The sequence below is a fragment of the Bos javanicus genome, chromosome 4, assembly GCF_032452875.1.
Source record: "Bos javanicus breed banteng chromosome 4, ARS-OSU_banteng_1.0, whole genome shotgun sequence".
NCBI classification, from domain to species: Eukaryota; Metazoa; Chordata; class Mammalia; order Artiodactyla; family Bovidae; genus Bos; species Bos javanicus.
The window spans coordinates 42782542-42799608 of record NC_083871.1 but is presented as its reverse complement, the minus strand read 5'-3'; the positions used below and the strand labels follow the sequence as shown (position 1 = coordinate 42799608).

General features: G+C 35.8%; 1 protein-coding gene across 12 annotated transcripts in view; it reads right to left on the bottom strand.

The window, feature by feature from the left end:
* MAGI2 (membrane associated guanylate kinase, WW and PDZ domain containing 2) overlaps nucleotides 1–17067 on the bottom strand; it is a 1471158-nt gene that overhangs the window by 1018447 nt on the left and 435644 nt on the right. The gene's annotated exons all lie outside the window — the stretch shown is intronic.

Genomic DNA, 17067 nt, shown 5'->3' with positions numbered 1-17067 from the left:
ACTTTATAACCATGATTTTAATGGTTGTGTTTCATTTTATAAATCTTGCTTCTTATGGTTAAGTGTTTAGCTAAACTAATTAAGTTGCTTCCTCTTTTGTGGTACAATGAAAAATTTTATATAAATAGCCTTTTTCATAATTAACATTATTTACTTTTAGTTTTTCAGTAATGGAAGCATTGAGTCCAGGAGGATGAATATGTGACCAAACTCTTTCCTATAGATGATGTAATGATATACACAGACATGATGTGTGAAAATTTCCCTTCTGAAGTCAATACTTTCTTGATCACTTTTGGTAACAAGGGTCTCAGGGTAGAAAGTACAATAGGAAGATGCTCAAGTAGCAGTTATAGGTTTGGAAGCAGAAAGAAAGCCAGTTTCCTTAGAAGTTATTATTACTTTCCATTCCATAACAGGATCTTTTTCACTGACTTCTTATTTTTAAACATTCTCTTTTTACACTAGAATTTCATTCATCCTGTTAAATCTTCAGCCTATTTGATTCTGGGGCAACAACTTGTCTCTGTTAATCAAGAAGAAGAATTGGATATATTGGGATATCCTACATGATTAGAATAAACAAGAAAATAGACTAGTGGTAAAAAAATCAGTTAAGCTGCTACTTTCCTATATCAATTGTTCAGGTTCCTTTAAAATGAATATGCTTTCTAATACATTATTTTGCATGTATATTTTATATTAATTTACTTAAATATGTATATAATAAGCACTTTCTATTAATGTAAATAAGATTAGTTTCATTAAATTATATGTAGTATATATAAATAATATGATAAAATATACACTGCAATTAATTGAACATCACTAAACCCATGGAGTTATGCCTATAAGGCACTAAGATGTGCTCAGTTGTTGATGTGCTCCTATAAAATGTAGCTGCCTACATTTTATAGGAGCTGCCTACATCACAGCTCCCAATTTCCCTCCACAGAGAAAAATATAGAAGGTAGTTTTCCCAGAATGGCACCCCACTCCAGTATTCTTGCCTGGAAAATCCCATGGACGGAGGAGCCTGGTGGGCTGCAGTCCATGGGGTCGCTAAGAGTAGGACACAACTGAGCGACTTCACTTTCACTTTCCACTTTCATGCATTGGAGGAGGAAATAGCAACCCACTCCAGTGTTCTTGCCTGGAGAATCTCAGGGATGGGGGAGCCTGGTGGGCTGCCGTCTCTGGGGTCGCACAGAGTTGGACACGACTGAAACAACTTGGCAGCAGCAGCAGCAGCAGTTTCCCCAGATGCTGGTGAAATCCCTTAATCACCTTTAAGCATACATCCAACACACTGGCCTAGTTACCTGAAATCTCTCTACACAGGACTTAGTAGAGATTGTAATAATTATGACAAGAGAAATGTAAGACTTTTTTACTTTTATCTGATTTTCATAGCATACCACTGCTGAGCTATTAGAGCTTTCTGGAAGCTGTACTGCTGTATTATTTTAAACAACTATAATAAATTCCAAAAGAAGGTATTTTATTCATCAACTGTGAGAGCCTATGCATAAAACAAATACAAGGTCAATTTATTTTATTTCTGCTTACTTCATAATATCCTTCTTATTAAGCTTTTTTCCCTTTCTTTTAAATGTTATAATGTAATTGATTGAGGTATTTATAGTATCTATACTTCATGACTTTTAAGAAACCAGAGGTCAAAAAGTCTAATGAGGTCACACTATATATATATATATATATATATATATATATATACATACATACATATATTTGAAATTCAGTTTCTACAATATTTAGTCCCAATCTCTAGTTTCAGTGATTTCCCTAGTTCTTCTTTTCTCTATGTAATTTAAACAGTTGTTGCTGCTGCTGCTGCTAAGTCGCTTCAGTTGTGTCTGACTCTGTGTGACCCCATAGACAGCAGCCCACCAGGCTCCCCCGTCCCTGGGATTCTCCAGGCAAGAACACTAGAGTGGGTTAAACAGTTGGTGGGTACAGCAGTTGTTGGGGTACAGCAAATTCAAGTTTTGGGTTTTGGAACTTCCCAAATTTTTCCTTGTGGAACCATTCATGGTGGGTTGAATTCATGGATGCAGAGCCCATGGATATGGAGGAATGATTGTATATATACTTTAACTGAAAAGGACTATTTTCTAGTGTGTCTGTATCTAGAAAGGTGACAGTTTGATTTCAATAAGCAATATAGACAAACCAGGTATATCATGCTAAACCGATTTCTCAGGTAAGAAATTCTTGCATTACAGCTCCTTCAAGACCTTTTTTTTTTTATCTTGCAGCTAGTGAATTGGTCTGTGTTTACAAGGAGGTATGGTCAAGATCGGAGAAGGCAATGGCACCCCACTCCAGTACTCTTGCCTGGAAAATCCTATGGACGGAGGAGCCTGGTAGGCTGCAGTCCACGGGGTCGCGAAGAGTCGGACATGACTGAACGACTTCACTTTCACTTTTCACATTCATGCACTGGAGAAGGAAATGGCAACCCACTCCAGTGTTCTTGCCTGGAGAATCCCACGGACGGGGGAGCCTGATGGGCTGCCATCCATGGGGTCGCTAGGAGTTGGACACGACTGAAGTGACTTAGCAGATGGTCAAGATCAAAAGGTCTCAGACTAGGGAGAAAGGAGGGAGCAATCTACACATTTGCTCTTAACCATTCCTTTCCTACTGTTTCTTTCCAAAGTAGAGATAAACCTTCAAACAATTGGAAATAAAAAATATATTCATCTATGCAATGAATGTTAGCATCTAATAAATGCCATGCAATAAAGGGAAAATAATTCAAGTACTAAAATACAAATATTCCCTGGTATAGTAATACCTCTTTATAAGTATTAAAAATAGGAAATAGACATTTATTTGTATGTCTTTTTAGAATAGGGTTGCCAAACAAAACACAGAACATCCAGTTAAATTTGAATTTTAGATAAACAACCAATTTCATTATTTGGTCTTATATTTTATCTGGCAGAGGCTTCCCTAGTGGCTCAGTGGTAAAGAATTTGCCTGAAATTCAAGACACACAGGTTTGATCCCTGGGTCAGGAAGATCCCCTGGAGAAAGAAATGGTAACCTCCACCAGTATTCTTGCCTGGAAAATCCCATGGACAAAGGAGCCTGGCAGGCTACAGCTGCAAAAAGAGTTGAACATGACTTAGTGACTGAACAATTTTATCTGACAACCTTAACTGGAAATCCAGTTTATCTGCTAAGTTTGGCAGTCCTACTTTAGGGTCTTACATCAGAGGTAGTATAGCTCAATGACAAGTGTTAACTGAAGCCAAACTGTTTGGATTGACTTTGCTAATTACTTAGGGTAATAATTTACTGTTTCTGGGCTTCAGCTCCTTACCTGTAAAATGAGAGGTTTTATGAGGATAAATGAGAAAATAAATGAAGTCCAAGCATACACCGTAAGTCTCAATGATAGATTTTCTATGATAGATTCTAGAGGATTTGCTGTCAGAGAATTTTTTTATTAGTTGTTCCACTGAACATTAATGAGTACTTAGAACATATAGGATGTGCTGAATAAAGATACAGAGGAAAAAGGACTACATGCAAAGTTAACTGGCTTGTGAACACTCTAATTTTTCTACTTCTACTTATAAATAGAAAAATTTTACTTTGATAAAGCTAACTGGATTTTATATTTGTATATCATAAAGCAGAAATATATTAATTGTACATTGTTAGAACCAAATAAATATTAAGCACCACTTTTTTGAGTTCAGCAAATGTTTGCCTTGCCTATGTCACCTAAAAAAATAAGAGATAAAGGGTCATAACTCTCATAACCAAGCCTATGACATAATCTGCTCATATTTAATTGAATATTTTAACATTAACATGATACATAAAAATCTATACTTCTAAATGGCATACAATCTTTAGACTGTAAGCAAGAATGTAAAAAAGAGTAATCAAGGTTAATCAGCAAAATATATCTGACTGCTGATAAAAAAATGCATGAATTCCTATTACCTTCTAAAATATACTTCTTAAACATATGAACAAAAAAAAAAATCTTTTCAGGAAAGTTTTTCTTCTCTAACACAGAAAATTAATGAATTTCCTGTCCAACATTTTCTTAAATATGCTTAGTGATAATACTAAAAGATTTAGTTCAGTTCTTAAATATCAGTTGTTTGATATTCATCAATATCAGTATTTATCAATATCAGTATTGATATTTTATTAACTAGTTGTTTCTTAAATATCAGAAAAAAAAACTATGGCACTTCCTGGTATATTTTAATTGTGAGAGTGAAATATTAGACTTTTTTTCTACAGCATAAATTACCTCCTACTTTACTCTTCTTACTAATTGCAATAATGCTTTTAATTTCTGAGGACTTTAAAATAGTGACTGAAGAATTAGATTTCATGGTAATTATTCTCTCAATAGAATAATGGATAAATAGATTAACTATAGGCTTCCCTAGTGGCTCAGTGATAAAGAATCTGTCTGCCAATGCAGGGGATGCAGGTTTGATCCCTGGTTTGTGAAGATCTCCTGGAGAAGGAAATGGCAACCCACTCCAGTATTCTTGCTTGGGAAATTTCAATGGACAGAGGAGCCTGGTGGGCTACAGTACATGGGGTTGCAAAAGAGTTGGACATGACTTTCTGACCAAACAACAACAGCAGATTAAAAACACATTGTATAAAATATATAATCCAAGCAATAGTCAGTCATTTGAAGTGTATGAATAATTGTAATTGACTACATCTACATATTTTGTTATGCAAAAATGTAAATATCTGTGTTTTAGTGCTTTTGGCCAATAGTTTCATTGCATGTCTACAGCTATCAGTGGGGATATAAAATATCTGGTTATCATTTTTAATAAGTAAAATTCATAAAATTTATCTCTGTTTGATGTTTTGACATTTGCCAGAGTAGAGGTATATGCTTATTTGGGGAGATACTTAAGCTAAAGTCAACTGAAGTAAAGAACTTGTGATTCTGTGCTTGTGTGTGTGTGAATGTGTATAAGGTTTTCCTTTCAAATAAGTCTGGCCTATATTGAAAATTTTCTTCGAAGTTTCAGGCACAAAATTTGATATACCAAAATGGTTATAATTCTAATTAGACATGGGGTTGCCAGGTGTTCAGATTGTCATAAATCCTCCCAGGATACAATATTCTCTGAAGTGTTTTGATTTTGTGGCAATGTTAAAACATGATATGTTCAGAAGCATGTTTCCTACTCCATTTTCAAAGCATACATTTTGGTTTTTCATAGTTCTATTTTCTATTCCCAGACAGGCAGTATACAATTCCCAATGTCCTTCAGGCTCTAATCATTGTTTTATTTAAGCATTTATTTTATTCTCATTGGGTATTATTCCTTCTGTATTGACAACTTGTGTTAACTATTTTTATTGAAAACACATGATGAACAAATATCGCAATGTCATTAGGTAGACTGAAGGAAAAATGGATTGATGAGTAGCATTTACAGGCCTCTGAAAAAAGCCCCAGCTAAGTTACAACATAGATTTTCTATGATGGATTCCAGAGAATTTGCTGTTAGAGAATTTTTTATCAGTTGTTCTACTGAACATAAAATATATAATGGGAGTAAATTTTCTCAACTGGATATGCTTTTCTTCCCTTTCTTTTTCAATTGTCTTTCTTTTCTCTTTGTCTCAAATGAGGCCTTTTTAGAAAAGTTCCAGAAATAATGGCATAACAAGAAGGGATACTCAAGCTCCTGAATAATGGAACACATATCTTTGTGATTTCCCTGCTGTATGCTTATAGCTTGATTTCACAGATTATAAGGCATTGCTCAATTTCACCCCATCACAAAAGTCACCTCTGGCTACTCCTCATTTCTGTGAATCAGACCTTTTTCTTTCTCTACTTTTAAATATCAAAATAAGCATGCATTCAAAGCATGCTGTTGCATTTGATTTGCAGTAATGACTGCCAATGTAGCTAAGGAATGCAGTGAGCATCAACTCCGAAACATGATCCTCCCTTTAAATTTGGGAAGCATCATGCTTTTCTCAAAGAATATGATTCTTTGACCTGCCACGTACTACTAGGCTAGCATTTACATCTTTTTAAGCTTAATATGAATTTTCCATGTATTTTTGAAAACTTTCCCCTTAATTCATTACAGTTTCATTCTAAGGACAAGTGAGAATGTACTTCAGTGTATGTTCCTAGATTGAATCTCACATTCTATTATGAAATAGGAGAGTTTAAATAAGGCTCTTAGTTGGAGGATAATTTAAAACAAGACTGGAAAAGACCATTTGGAATAATTTTTCCTCTTCTGTGTGTGATTTTTACTCTAATATCTGAATTTTTAAATTGAAGGATAATTGCTTTACAGAATTTTGTTGTTTTCTGTCAAACCTCAACGTGAATCAACCATAGGTATACATATATCCCCTCCCATTTGAACCTCCTTCCTGTCTCCGGCCCCATTCCACCCCTCTAGGTTGATACAGAGCCCGTCTGAGTTTCCTGAGCCATACAGCAAATTCCCATTGGCTATCTATTTTACATATGGTAATGTAAGTTTCCATGTTACTCTTTCCATACATTTCACCCTCTCCTCCCCTCTCCCCATGTCCATATGTCTATTCTCTCTCTGTTTCTCCATTGCTGCCCTGTAAATAAATTCCTTAGAACCATTTTTCTAGATTCCATATATATGTGTTCAGTTCAGTTCAGTCGCTCAGTCGTGTCCGACTCTTTGTGACCCCATGAATCGCAGCACACCAGGCCTCCCTGCCCATCACCAACTCCCGGAGTTCACTCAAACTCACGTCCATTGAGTCGGTGATGCCATCCAGCCATCTCATCCTCTGTCGTCCCCTTCTCCTCCTGCCCCAAATCCCTCCCAGCATCAGAGTCTTTTCCAATGAGTCAACTCTTCGCATGAGATGGCCCAAGTATTGGAGTTTCAGCTTTAGCATCATTCCTTTCAAAGAATACCCAGGGCTGATCTCCTTCAGAATGGACTGGTTGGATTTCCTTGCAGTGTTAAGATATTTATCTTTCTCTTTCTGATTTACTTCACTCTGTATAATAGGTTATAGGTTCATCCACCTTATTAGAACTGACTCAAATGCATTACTTTTTATGGCTGAGTAATATTCATTGCGATTTTTTGAACTTTTGGTAGACCCCCCCAAAATCTACACCTATTAGCCTATGAAAAGATGTATAATATCATTCATAGAGCCTGAACTGTTAAAACATATTCAATTTAATTCCAACTAGTGAAGTAAAAAATATCATTATTTTCAGTTTCATTTATTTTAATAATTGCAGGACAGTTAAAAATCCTATATTACTTAAAAGGTTATGCTTTCCCCTTTTAAGTAGTTATTCCCAAATTTGCTAGTTTAAATACAAGCTCATTTTTTGTGTGTGCTGTGCTGAGTTGCTCAGTCATGTTGACTCTTTGTGACCACATGGACTCCAGCATGCCAGGCTCCTCTGTCCATGGAGATTCTCCAGACAAAAATACTGGAGTGAGTTGCCACGCCCTCCTCCAGGGGAACTTCCCAACCCAGGGATCAAACATTTCAGGTCTCTAACATTTCAGGCAGATTCTTTATCAGCTGAGCTACCAGGGAAGCATATGTATGTTTTTTAAATAAAATATACAGTGTATATCTTCTGGGAATTTAAAAATATTTATTGAAATCACAGTGTGGGGTTGCAGATGCGACTGAGCAATTAGCACTTTCACTTTCATTGTACTCTCATTCCTCTTTTCATTTATAAGATGAATAATAAACTCAGCTCACAGACATCTAAGCCCGGCTAATCAGTCAAAAAGGTTTTATTACCAAGCATATCTGTGCCCAATTGTGTCTTAGACCCTACACGGGCTTAGGAAAATAACCAGGGGCATTGCCCACCATCTCAAAGCACTTATAATTTAATAAGTAGTTAACATTTATTGAAAACTGGAGTAGCTATATGAATTCAGACAAAGCTAACTTCAGAACAAGGAATATTATCAGGGATAAATAGAGCATTCAATAATGATAAAGGAGTAAATTCTCCAAGAAAACATCACAATCCTAAACATGTATGCACCTAACCAAAGAGCAAATATATAAAGCAAAAAGTAACAGAAGGGAAAGGAGAAATAAGCAATCCACTCTTAGACACTCCAAAACTCCTTTGCCAATAATTGAATAATCAAGCAGACATAAGGCCAGTAAAGACATACTTGGCCTAAATAGCACCATCAATCAATCTGACCTAATTGACATTTATAGAATACTCCATCCAGCAACAGTAGAATACACATTCTTCTCAAGCTTGCAAGAATATTATCCAATATAGATCAAACTGTGGACTATATAAAACACCCTTCAGCAAATTTAAAGTTACAAAAAACATACAAAATATGTTCTCAGACTACAGTAAAATTAAACTTTTTTTTTGTAGTTCTTTTATTTATTTATTTATTTTTTACAGTGTTGCATTGGTTTATGCCATACTACAATGTGAATCAGCCATAATCATACATATATCCCTTCCCTCTTGAGCCTCCCTCCCATTCCCTCATCCTACCTCTCTAGGTCATCATAGAGTGCCAGACTGGGCTCCCTGTGTTACATAGCAACTTCCCATCAGCTGTCTATTTTAAAACACATGATAGTGTATATATGTCAATGATACTTTCTCTATTTGTCCCACCCTCTCCTCCCCTCACCGTGTCCACAAGCCCATTCTCTATATCTGTGTCTCCATTCATTCTCTGCAAATAGGCTCATTAATACTATTTTTCTAGATTCCATATATATGTGTTAATGTTATATTTGCTTTCCACTTTTAAAAAAAATTATTCATTTGTTAATTGAAAGAGAATTGCTTTACAGAATTTTGTTGTTTTCTGTCAAATCTCAACATGAATCAGCCATAGGTATACCTATGTCCCTCCCTCGGGAACCTCCCTCCCATAAAATTAAACTTGAAATTGATAGCAAAATATGGTTGGAAAATCTCTAAATATTTGGACAGTAAACAACACACCACTAAATAATACATATGTCAAAGAAGAATTCTCTAGACAGACTTTAAAATATTTTAAACTGAATGAAAATGAAAATTGAACTTATCAAACTTTGTGGGATTCTTAGTTTAGGGGAAAATTATTGTAATAAATATATATATATTTGAAAAGAAAAAAAGATATAAAATTAATAAACTAAAATTACATCTAAGGAAACTAGAAAAATGAAGCCTAACAGAAGAAGAAAAAAATAGAGCAGAAATCAATGACATTGGAAACAGAATAATAATAGAGAAAATCAATGAACTCAAAAGTTGGCTCTTTGAAAAGATTAGTAAAATGGATAACTCTCTAACCAAATTAAACAAGAAAAAGAACAGATATAAATTACCAATACCAGAAATGAAGGAGGTGACCTCACTACTGATCACATGGACATTAATAAAAGGATAGTGGAGAAATAATATGAAAAACTTTATCCTAGAAAATTTTATAACTTAGATGAAACTGACCAATTCCTTGAAAGACATAATCTAGTAAAATTCACAGGAGAAACAATCTAAATAGATCTATATTAGTTAAATAAATTGATCAATAATTAATAACCTTCCAAACACAAAAACATCATGTTCAGAAAACATCCCAATTGTTTATATGAGGCTAGTAATACTCTAATACCAAAACCAGACAAAGACATTATAAGAAAATTACTAATTAATGCCTCTCATGAACACATACAAATGTCACCAAAATTTTAACAAACTGCATCCAACAATATACAAAATGAAAAAGTAGGATTTATTACAGGTATTCAAGGTTGATTCAACATTAGGCAATCAATATAATCCACCATATGTTAGTCACTGAGTCCTGTCTGACTCTTTGCAACCCCATAGACTGTAGCCTGCCAGGCTCCTCTGTCCATGAATTCTCCAGGCAAGAATACTGGAATGGGTAGCCATTCCCTTCACCATGGGATCATCCCAACCCAGGGATTGAAACCAGGTCTCCCACATTGCAGGGAAGTTCTATATTGTCTGAGCCACCAGGAAAGCCCATAATCCACTATATCAGTAGGCTAAAGAAAAATCTATTATTATATTAGTTGTCACAGAAATATCATTTAACAAAATCCAACATCTATCCAAGACAAAAATTCTGACGAAATTAGGAATAGAGAATAGTTTCCTTAACTTGATAAAGAATGCCTACAAAACATCCACAACTAACATATTTTTTGGTAAGAGACTGGACGCCTTCCCCTAAGACTGATAACAAAGTAAGAATGTTCTCTCTCAACACTATTTCACACTGTACTGAAAGATCCCTCTAATATAACAGGACAAGAAAAAGAATAAAAAACTATATAGATTGGAAAGGAATAATACAGCACTTATTAACATATGACATGGTTATCTATTTGTTTATGTAGAAATTTTAAAAAACTGACAAAAAATTAGAATAAACAAGTGTAGCAAAGTTGCAGAATACAGGACAATGTATACACTAGTCAGTTGCTTTCGTTTTTAACAGCAAAGAACAATAGGAACTTGCAATTTAACAAAACAGCACAAAAATAAAATAGGTATAAATCTAACAAAATCTGTACATGATCCATATGTAGAAAACTGCAAAACACAGATGAACCAAAGAGCTAAATAAATGGAGAGATATTCTGTGTTCATGTATTAAAAGACTCAATATTGTTAAGATGTCAGTTCCTCTCAACTTGAACAAAGTTGGAGCACTCATAGTAGCCAGTCTCAAGGCTTGCTCTGCTGCTAAGTCGCTTCAGTTGTGTCTGACTCTGTGCGACCCCATAGACGGCAGCCCACCAGGCTCACCCGTCCCTGGGATTCTCCAGGCAAGAACACTGGAGTGGGTTGCCATTTCCTTCTCCAATGCATGAAAGTGAAAAGTGAAAGTGAAGTCACTCAATAAGTGTCCGATTCTTCGTGACCCCATGGACTGCAGCCTACCAGGCTCCTCCGTCCATGGGATTTTACAGGCAAGAGCACTGGAGTGGGTTGCCATTGCCTTCTCCGCAAGGCTTGCTCTAAAGCTACGGTAATTAGAACAATGTATTATTGGTGAAAGAATATACATATACATCAATGAAACAGTATAGAGAGTTTGAAATTACCCACACAAATAGAGTCAATTGATTTTGACAAGGCAAAACACAAGTGCAAAATCCGTGTCACCCTGAATTGCATGCAATGTCCTTCTCCTTCAGGCTCTGAATATGTGTGACTGATCAACTCCTGTTGATCTCATTTGTCCCATGTCAAGTGCCATGTATTGGGTCACCTCCATAATTTAGGGTAGGAATCCCTCTCTCTTATCAGTGCAGTGAAAATGCAATGCTTAAATTGGTACCACACTAATGTTCAGTTCAGTTCAGTCACTCAGTCGTGTCTGACTCTTTAGGACCCCATGGACTGCAGCACGCCAGGCCTCCCTGTCCATCACCAACTCCTGGAGTTTAATCATACTCATGCCCATTGAGTCGGTGATGCCATCCAACCATCTCATTCTCTGTTGTCCCCTTCTCCTCCTGCCTTCAATCTTTCCCAGCATCGGGGTCTTTTCAAATGAGTCAGCTCTTCCCATCAGGAGGCCAAAGTATTGGAATTTCAGCTTTAACATCAGTCCTTCCAATGAATATTCAGGACTGACTGATCTTTAGGATGGACTGGTTGGATCTCCTTGCAGTCCAAGGGACTCTCAAGAGTCTTCTCCAACACCACAGTTCGAAAGCATCAATTCTTCGGTGCTCATCTTTCTTTATAGTCCAACTCTCACATCCATACATGACCACTGGAAAAACCATAGCCTTGACTAGATGGACCTTTGTTGGCAAAGTAATGTCTCTGCTACATTAATATAAGATGTTAAAAATTAGATAAACTGGATGTGGGATATATGGTAACTCTGTAGTATACTTTCAACTTGTCTGTAAATCTAAAACTATTCTAAAATAGGAAGCTGACTGAAAAAAATAAAAGCACTTCAACATCTTTCTCAATATTTTGCAACCACATTTCCTAAATTGCCTGGGGTCACATGGCTAATAAACGCAAGTGTTGGGATTTACATTCAGACTATCCAGGCCCATGTGAGAGACAATGATGCTTACTGATCAAGAGGACAAACTTTGGAGCTGGACTTCATGGATATAAATTCTGACACCTCCAGTTATGTGATGTGTAATTTCAGAAAGGTTAGGAAAACTCCCTGTTCTTTGGTTTCCTGTCTGAAAAATGGTTACACCTATCTCATGGGATTAAATGAGCTGAATCAAACAAAATGCTGTGCATTACCTGACATGGAATAAACAATAAATGTCAGTTATAATCATTATTGAATAAACAAAATAGAATGAACAAACCAAAGCACAAAAGGGAGTTCCACATCCAAGGGAACAGTCTTGAGTTGCAAAGGATGGTTTTAAACTAAATCTAAGTGACTCTCTGTTGTACAGACAGTGCTGTTGTCCATCATTATCACCCATATTGAAGCCATCAGAAAAGCTGCCTATTAGATACAGTCAACTGAAACAACTTACGTTTGGGTATTACATGTGTTAGAGGACAAAAAGTCCTTGTGTTCATCTGTCACTAAATAGACACTTTAAGATAAGTAAGTCATTTAACTTTTCTGAACTTCATTTTATACTTCAGTAAAATGAAAAAAAAAGCGTGTTAGAATAAGTGTTACTGGGTAAAGAGTTCAAAGCCTGGAGTCACACTTGCTCTGTTTGCAGGCCAGGTGACACAGTTTCTGACTAGGTAACTTTGGTAAAGTTACTAAAATAATTAAAAAAAAAAAATCACTTTTGGCTTTGCTGAACCTCTCAATTGTTTTGCTCTTTCTATTTAATTAATTACTACTCTTAGCTATATCATATCTTTTGGTTTGATTTTATCTCATTTTTTAAACCAAAATTAGTAATTAATTTCTTTCTTCTATTAAATGTATCTGTTATGCTTTCTTCTAATTTAATTTTTTTCTATGAGATGTATCTAAGTTACACAATTTATTCTAAAAATAATATTAGCTGCATCAGATAATTTTCAATATAAAATATTGATTTTATTTTGTTCTAAATATTGTAGGACATTCATTTTATCATTTTTGATGGAAATATTAATCATTGAGAAGTGTTCTCTTTAATTTCAAAAAATAGATTTTGGGGAAATATTTTATTCATTGGAACTGGATAACACAATTTGTATGATAAGGACTGACTGATGTTTGTTGAGATATGTTTTCTGACTTTACATATGACTTATTTTAATGAATAATCCACACTTAGTTACTGTTATGGAGAAGGCAATGGCACCCCACTCCAGTACTCTTGCTTGGAAAATTCCATGGACGGAGGATCCTGTTAGGCTGCAATCCATGGGGTCGCTAAGAGTCAGACACGACTGAGCGACTTCACTTTCACTTTCATGGAGAAGGAAATGGCAGTCCACTCCAGTGTTCTTGCCTGGAGAATCCCAGGGACGGGGGAGCCTGGTGGGCTGCCGTCTATGGGGTCGCACAGAGTCGGACATGACTGAAGTGACTTAGCATAGCATAGTTACTGTTAAAATTCCTCCATGCATGCTCATCTGAAAGTATAAAGCTAATTACCATTACTATTCTTCATCTGATCAAAACAAGTGCATTTTAACTGTAATCACAGCTCTCCATTTTTGATGTTATGAATGCACAGTATTTAATTCTTACATTGAAACATTCCCACATTAGCCATTATTATTGTTGTTGTTATTTTACATTGAGTTCCTATTTAGATTTAACAGTTTCTTAGTCCATCACTATTTCTTGGGGTCCCACACTTTTATAAATCACACCTTTGTTTTAAGTTTCCCTCTTGGTTCACTTTTCATCATAGTGAAATATACTTTTTACTGCACACTGTTATTGTTGTTGAAAACCTTGCTGTTAGCCAAATTGCTGATTATTTGTAATTTAAAAATTCTTGTTGTCTTGAAGAATGTTTTTTTCTGGGATCTTTTAAAGTTTTTCTATGATGTATATTAGTACAAACTCACGACTGAGCGACTTCCCTTTCACTTTTCACTTTCATGCATTGGAGAAGGAAATGGCAACCCACTCCAGTGTTCTTGCCTGGAGAATCCCAGGGACGGGCAAGCCTGGTGGGCTGCCATCTATGGGGTCACACAGAGTCAGACACGACTGAAGTGACTTAGCAGCAGCAGCATGGTGTGTATATATGTGTGTGTGTGTGTGTGTGTATTTATACGAGCCCAACTCAGGCCTTGTTGAGCTAAAATATATACACGATATATATCTCTTAATAGGCATTATCTCTTTGAATGCTGCCTGTTCTCCATTTTTTCTAGTTTTTCCTCTAGAATTAATCCTTATTGAGTTAAAGACTATGACAGAATTTTTAATCCCTCCACTCCACTTGTGTCTTAAATTCTCTTTCATATTTTTCATCTCTTTATCTCTCTATGCTGTATTCTTGGTGATTTCCTCAGATGAAATTTCTAGTTCACTAATTCTTCTGGTGGCTTAAACACATTCATTGACATTTTAATTTCCACAGTTATGGTTTTCACTTCTAAAAAATGAGATGAAATGTGCTTACAATATGCCTTTTCTTATTCTACCATGTTCTATTCTTATATTATGATTTCTATTTCACATTTACTTTCCCAATATATTTTGTATAATGATTTTATAGTGTCTTTCATATTGTCCTATTACTGAAGTTCTTTGAATATTATTACTTCTTTCTGTTGTGTCTTTTTCAGAGATATACTTACCTTGGTATAATTTATTTTCTGACCCTGAAAGAGATGTTTTTCTCCTTTGGAAACCTATGCACCTCAGATCATAGAAGTGGATTACAAATATTTTTGCATTTGTTTGTATCTACAGGGGCTTCCCTGGTGGCTCAACTGGTAAAGAATCCGCCTGCAATGAAGGAGACCTGGGTTTGATCCCTGGTTTGGGAAAATCCCCTGGAGAAGGGAAAGGCTACTTTCCCTTCTAGTATTCTGTATTCTAGTATACCAGTATTCTAGTATTCCACTCTAGTATTCTGGCCTGGAGAATTCCATGGACAGTATAGTCCATGGATTCGCAAAGAGCTGGACACGACTGAGTGACTTTCACTTTCATAAGTAACTATCCAGAACCAGTCTTGGCTTGGTATATCTGCATTGTGTAGGGTGTATAAATTCAGACTCTGCAATTTCGCGTGGTATAAACTGGTGTGTATTTTTCACGGAAGACATTTCCTTTTTAACTACCAAGAGTTTCAGACAAAGACAAGATATCTTAACAAGTCTCTGGCCCAGTAGGCATAATTTTCTAATTCTCTTTCACAAGTATAGGCAATATTTCCAGAATCCCAACTTCATTAAGGGTCACATTTCACCTTCCTACAGGCAAGTCTAAAACCCGGCCTCCATTCAACAGGAGGCATTAGAATCTCACAACCATAATCTCTAGCTATAATAAAAGTTTCTATTATAAACATCTATAAAATGGTAAGTAACACAATGTAAAGTACCTATTTAGAAGGAAAGGGCCACTTTGACATATTCTGGTCCCCTGACCTGCTTTCTGTTTTCTTTCTCTAAGAGGAAAATCAAAACACAAGAGGGCAAAAAATTAAAAACAAAGGCCAGTGAGAGCGGTTAACCTGTATGAGCTCTTCCCTGGTAACAAAATTGTTTTAACAGGATTATTGAACAGAGTTTCCCCATCAATAATACAATCATTAGCCATATGTGGTGTGGCTAGTGTGAACTGAGATAAGCTGTAAATTTATAATGCATACTGAATTTCAGAAGCAAAAGAAAAGAATGTAGAATATATCAATATTTTTATATCGATTACATACTGAGATGACTCTCTAGGATATCTTGAACTACATAAGATATATTGTTAAAATTAATAGCATATGTTTCTTTTTGTGATTAGTAAAACAAAAAAGTACATATATGAACATACATTCTATTTTATTGGACAGTGTTTTATATTTAGAGACCAAATTCAATTTGAAAGAAAAAATTAGAAATAAGATTGAAGGTTGTAGTCAAGAGGTAAATAAATGCTCTTACATAGAGATGATAATTTAGGTTTAACAAGAACACTATTCTCATAATGCTCTTATGTAGGAGTAGAGATGTTGACTTCCTCCATGTTAATCCTTTTAGTGTCAAGATATTTTGTAATACTGGAGTAGAATGTCCTCTTTGGGGATTTTACAATGGTAGTTTTTCTTTCTATAAGCCTAGCATATTAGCAAGGGATAGGTTGTTGAGTGTAGGGTGACTAAAGCCCCATCCCGATAATCTCAATTAACCATTAATGAAGTTATCCTAAATAACCTTTCATTCTATACAAAAACAATGACCTTACCACATAAGATGGGCTTAAGACTTAACCTCTAATAGTTGATTCTCAGTCCTTATTTTTTTTTTTGGACAAAATATCAATATTTGTCACAATGATCATTTCCTCCCTTTGAAATGCTTTAATTATCTTCTCAGTGTTCTTTTCTAGTTCCCTTTGTGTCTCCCCACCTAATGCTTAAGGTAATCAAGCCCAGCCCTAGATTCTCTTTTATTCATACTTAGTTACTAGGTAATCTTATTCATTTACATGGCTTTACATATTATCTCAATGCTGATGGCTCCAAAATCCATATCTCCTGCCCAGAATCTCAGTTGAATTCCAGAGCTACATCCTATTGCCTACTCAGTATCTCCACTTGGAGATATCTCCACTTGTCCAATTCAGTTCAGTTCAGTTCAGTCACTCAGTCATGTCTGACTCTTTGCAACCCTGTGAATTGCAGCACGCCAGGCCTCCCTGTCCATCACCAACTCCCAGAGTCTACTCAAACTCATGTCCACTGAGTAGGTGATGCCATCCAGCCATCTCATCCTCTGTCGTCCCCTTCTCCTCCTGCTCTCAATCCCTCCCAGCATCAGAATCTTTTCCAATGAGTCAACTCTTCGCATAAGGTGGCCAAAGTATTGGAGTTTCAGCCTCAGCATCAATCCTTCCAAAGAAC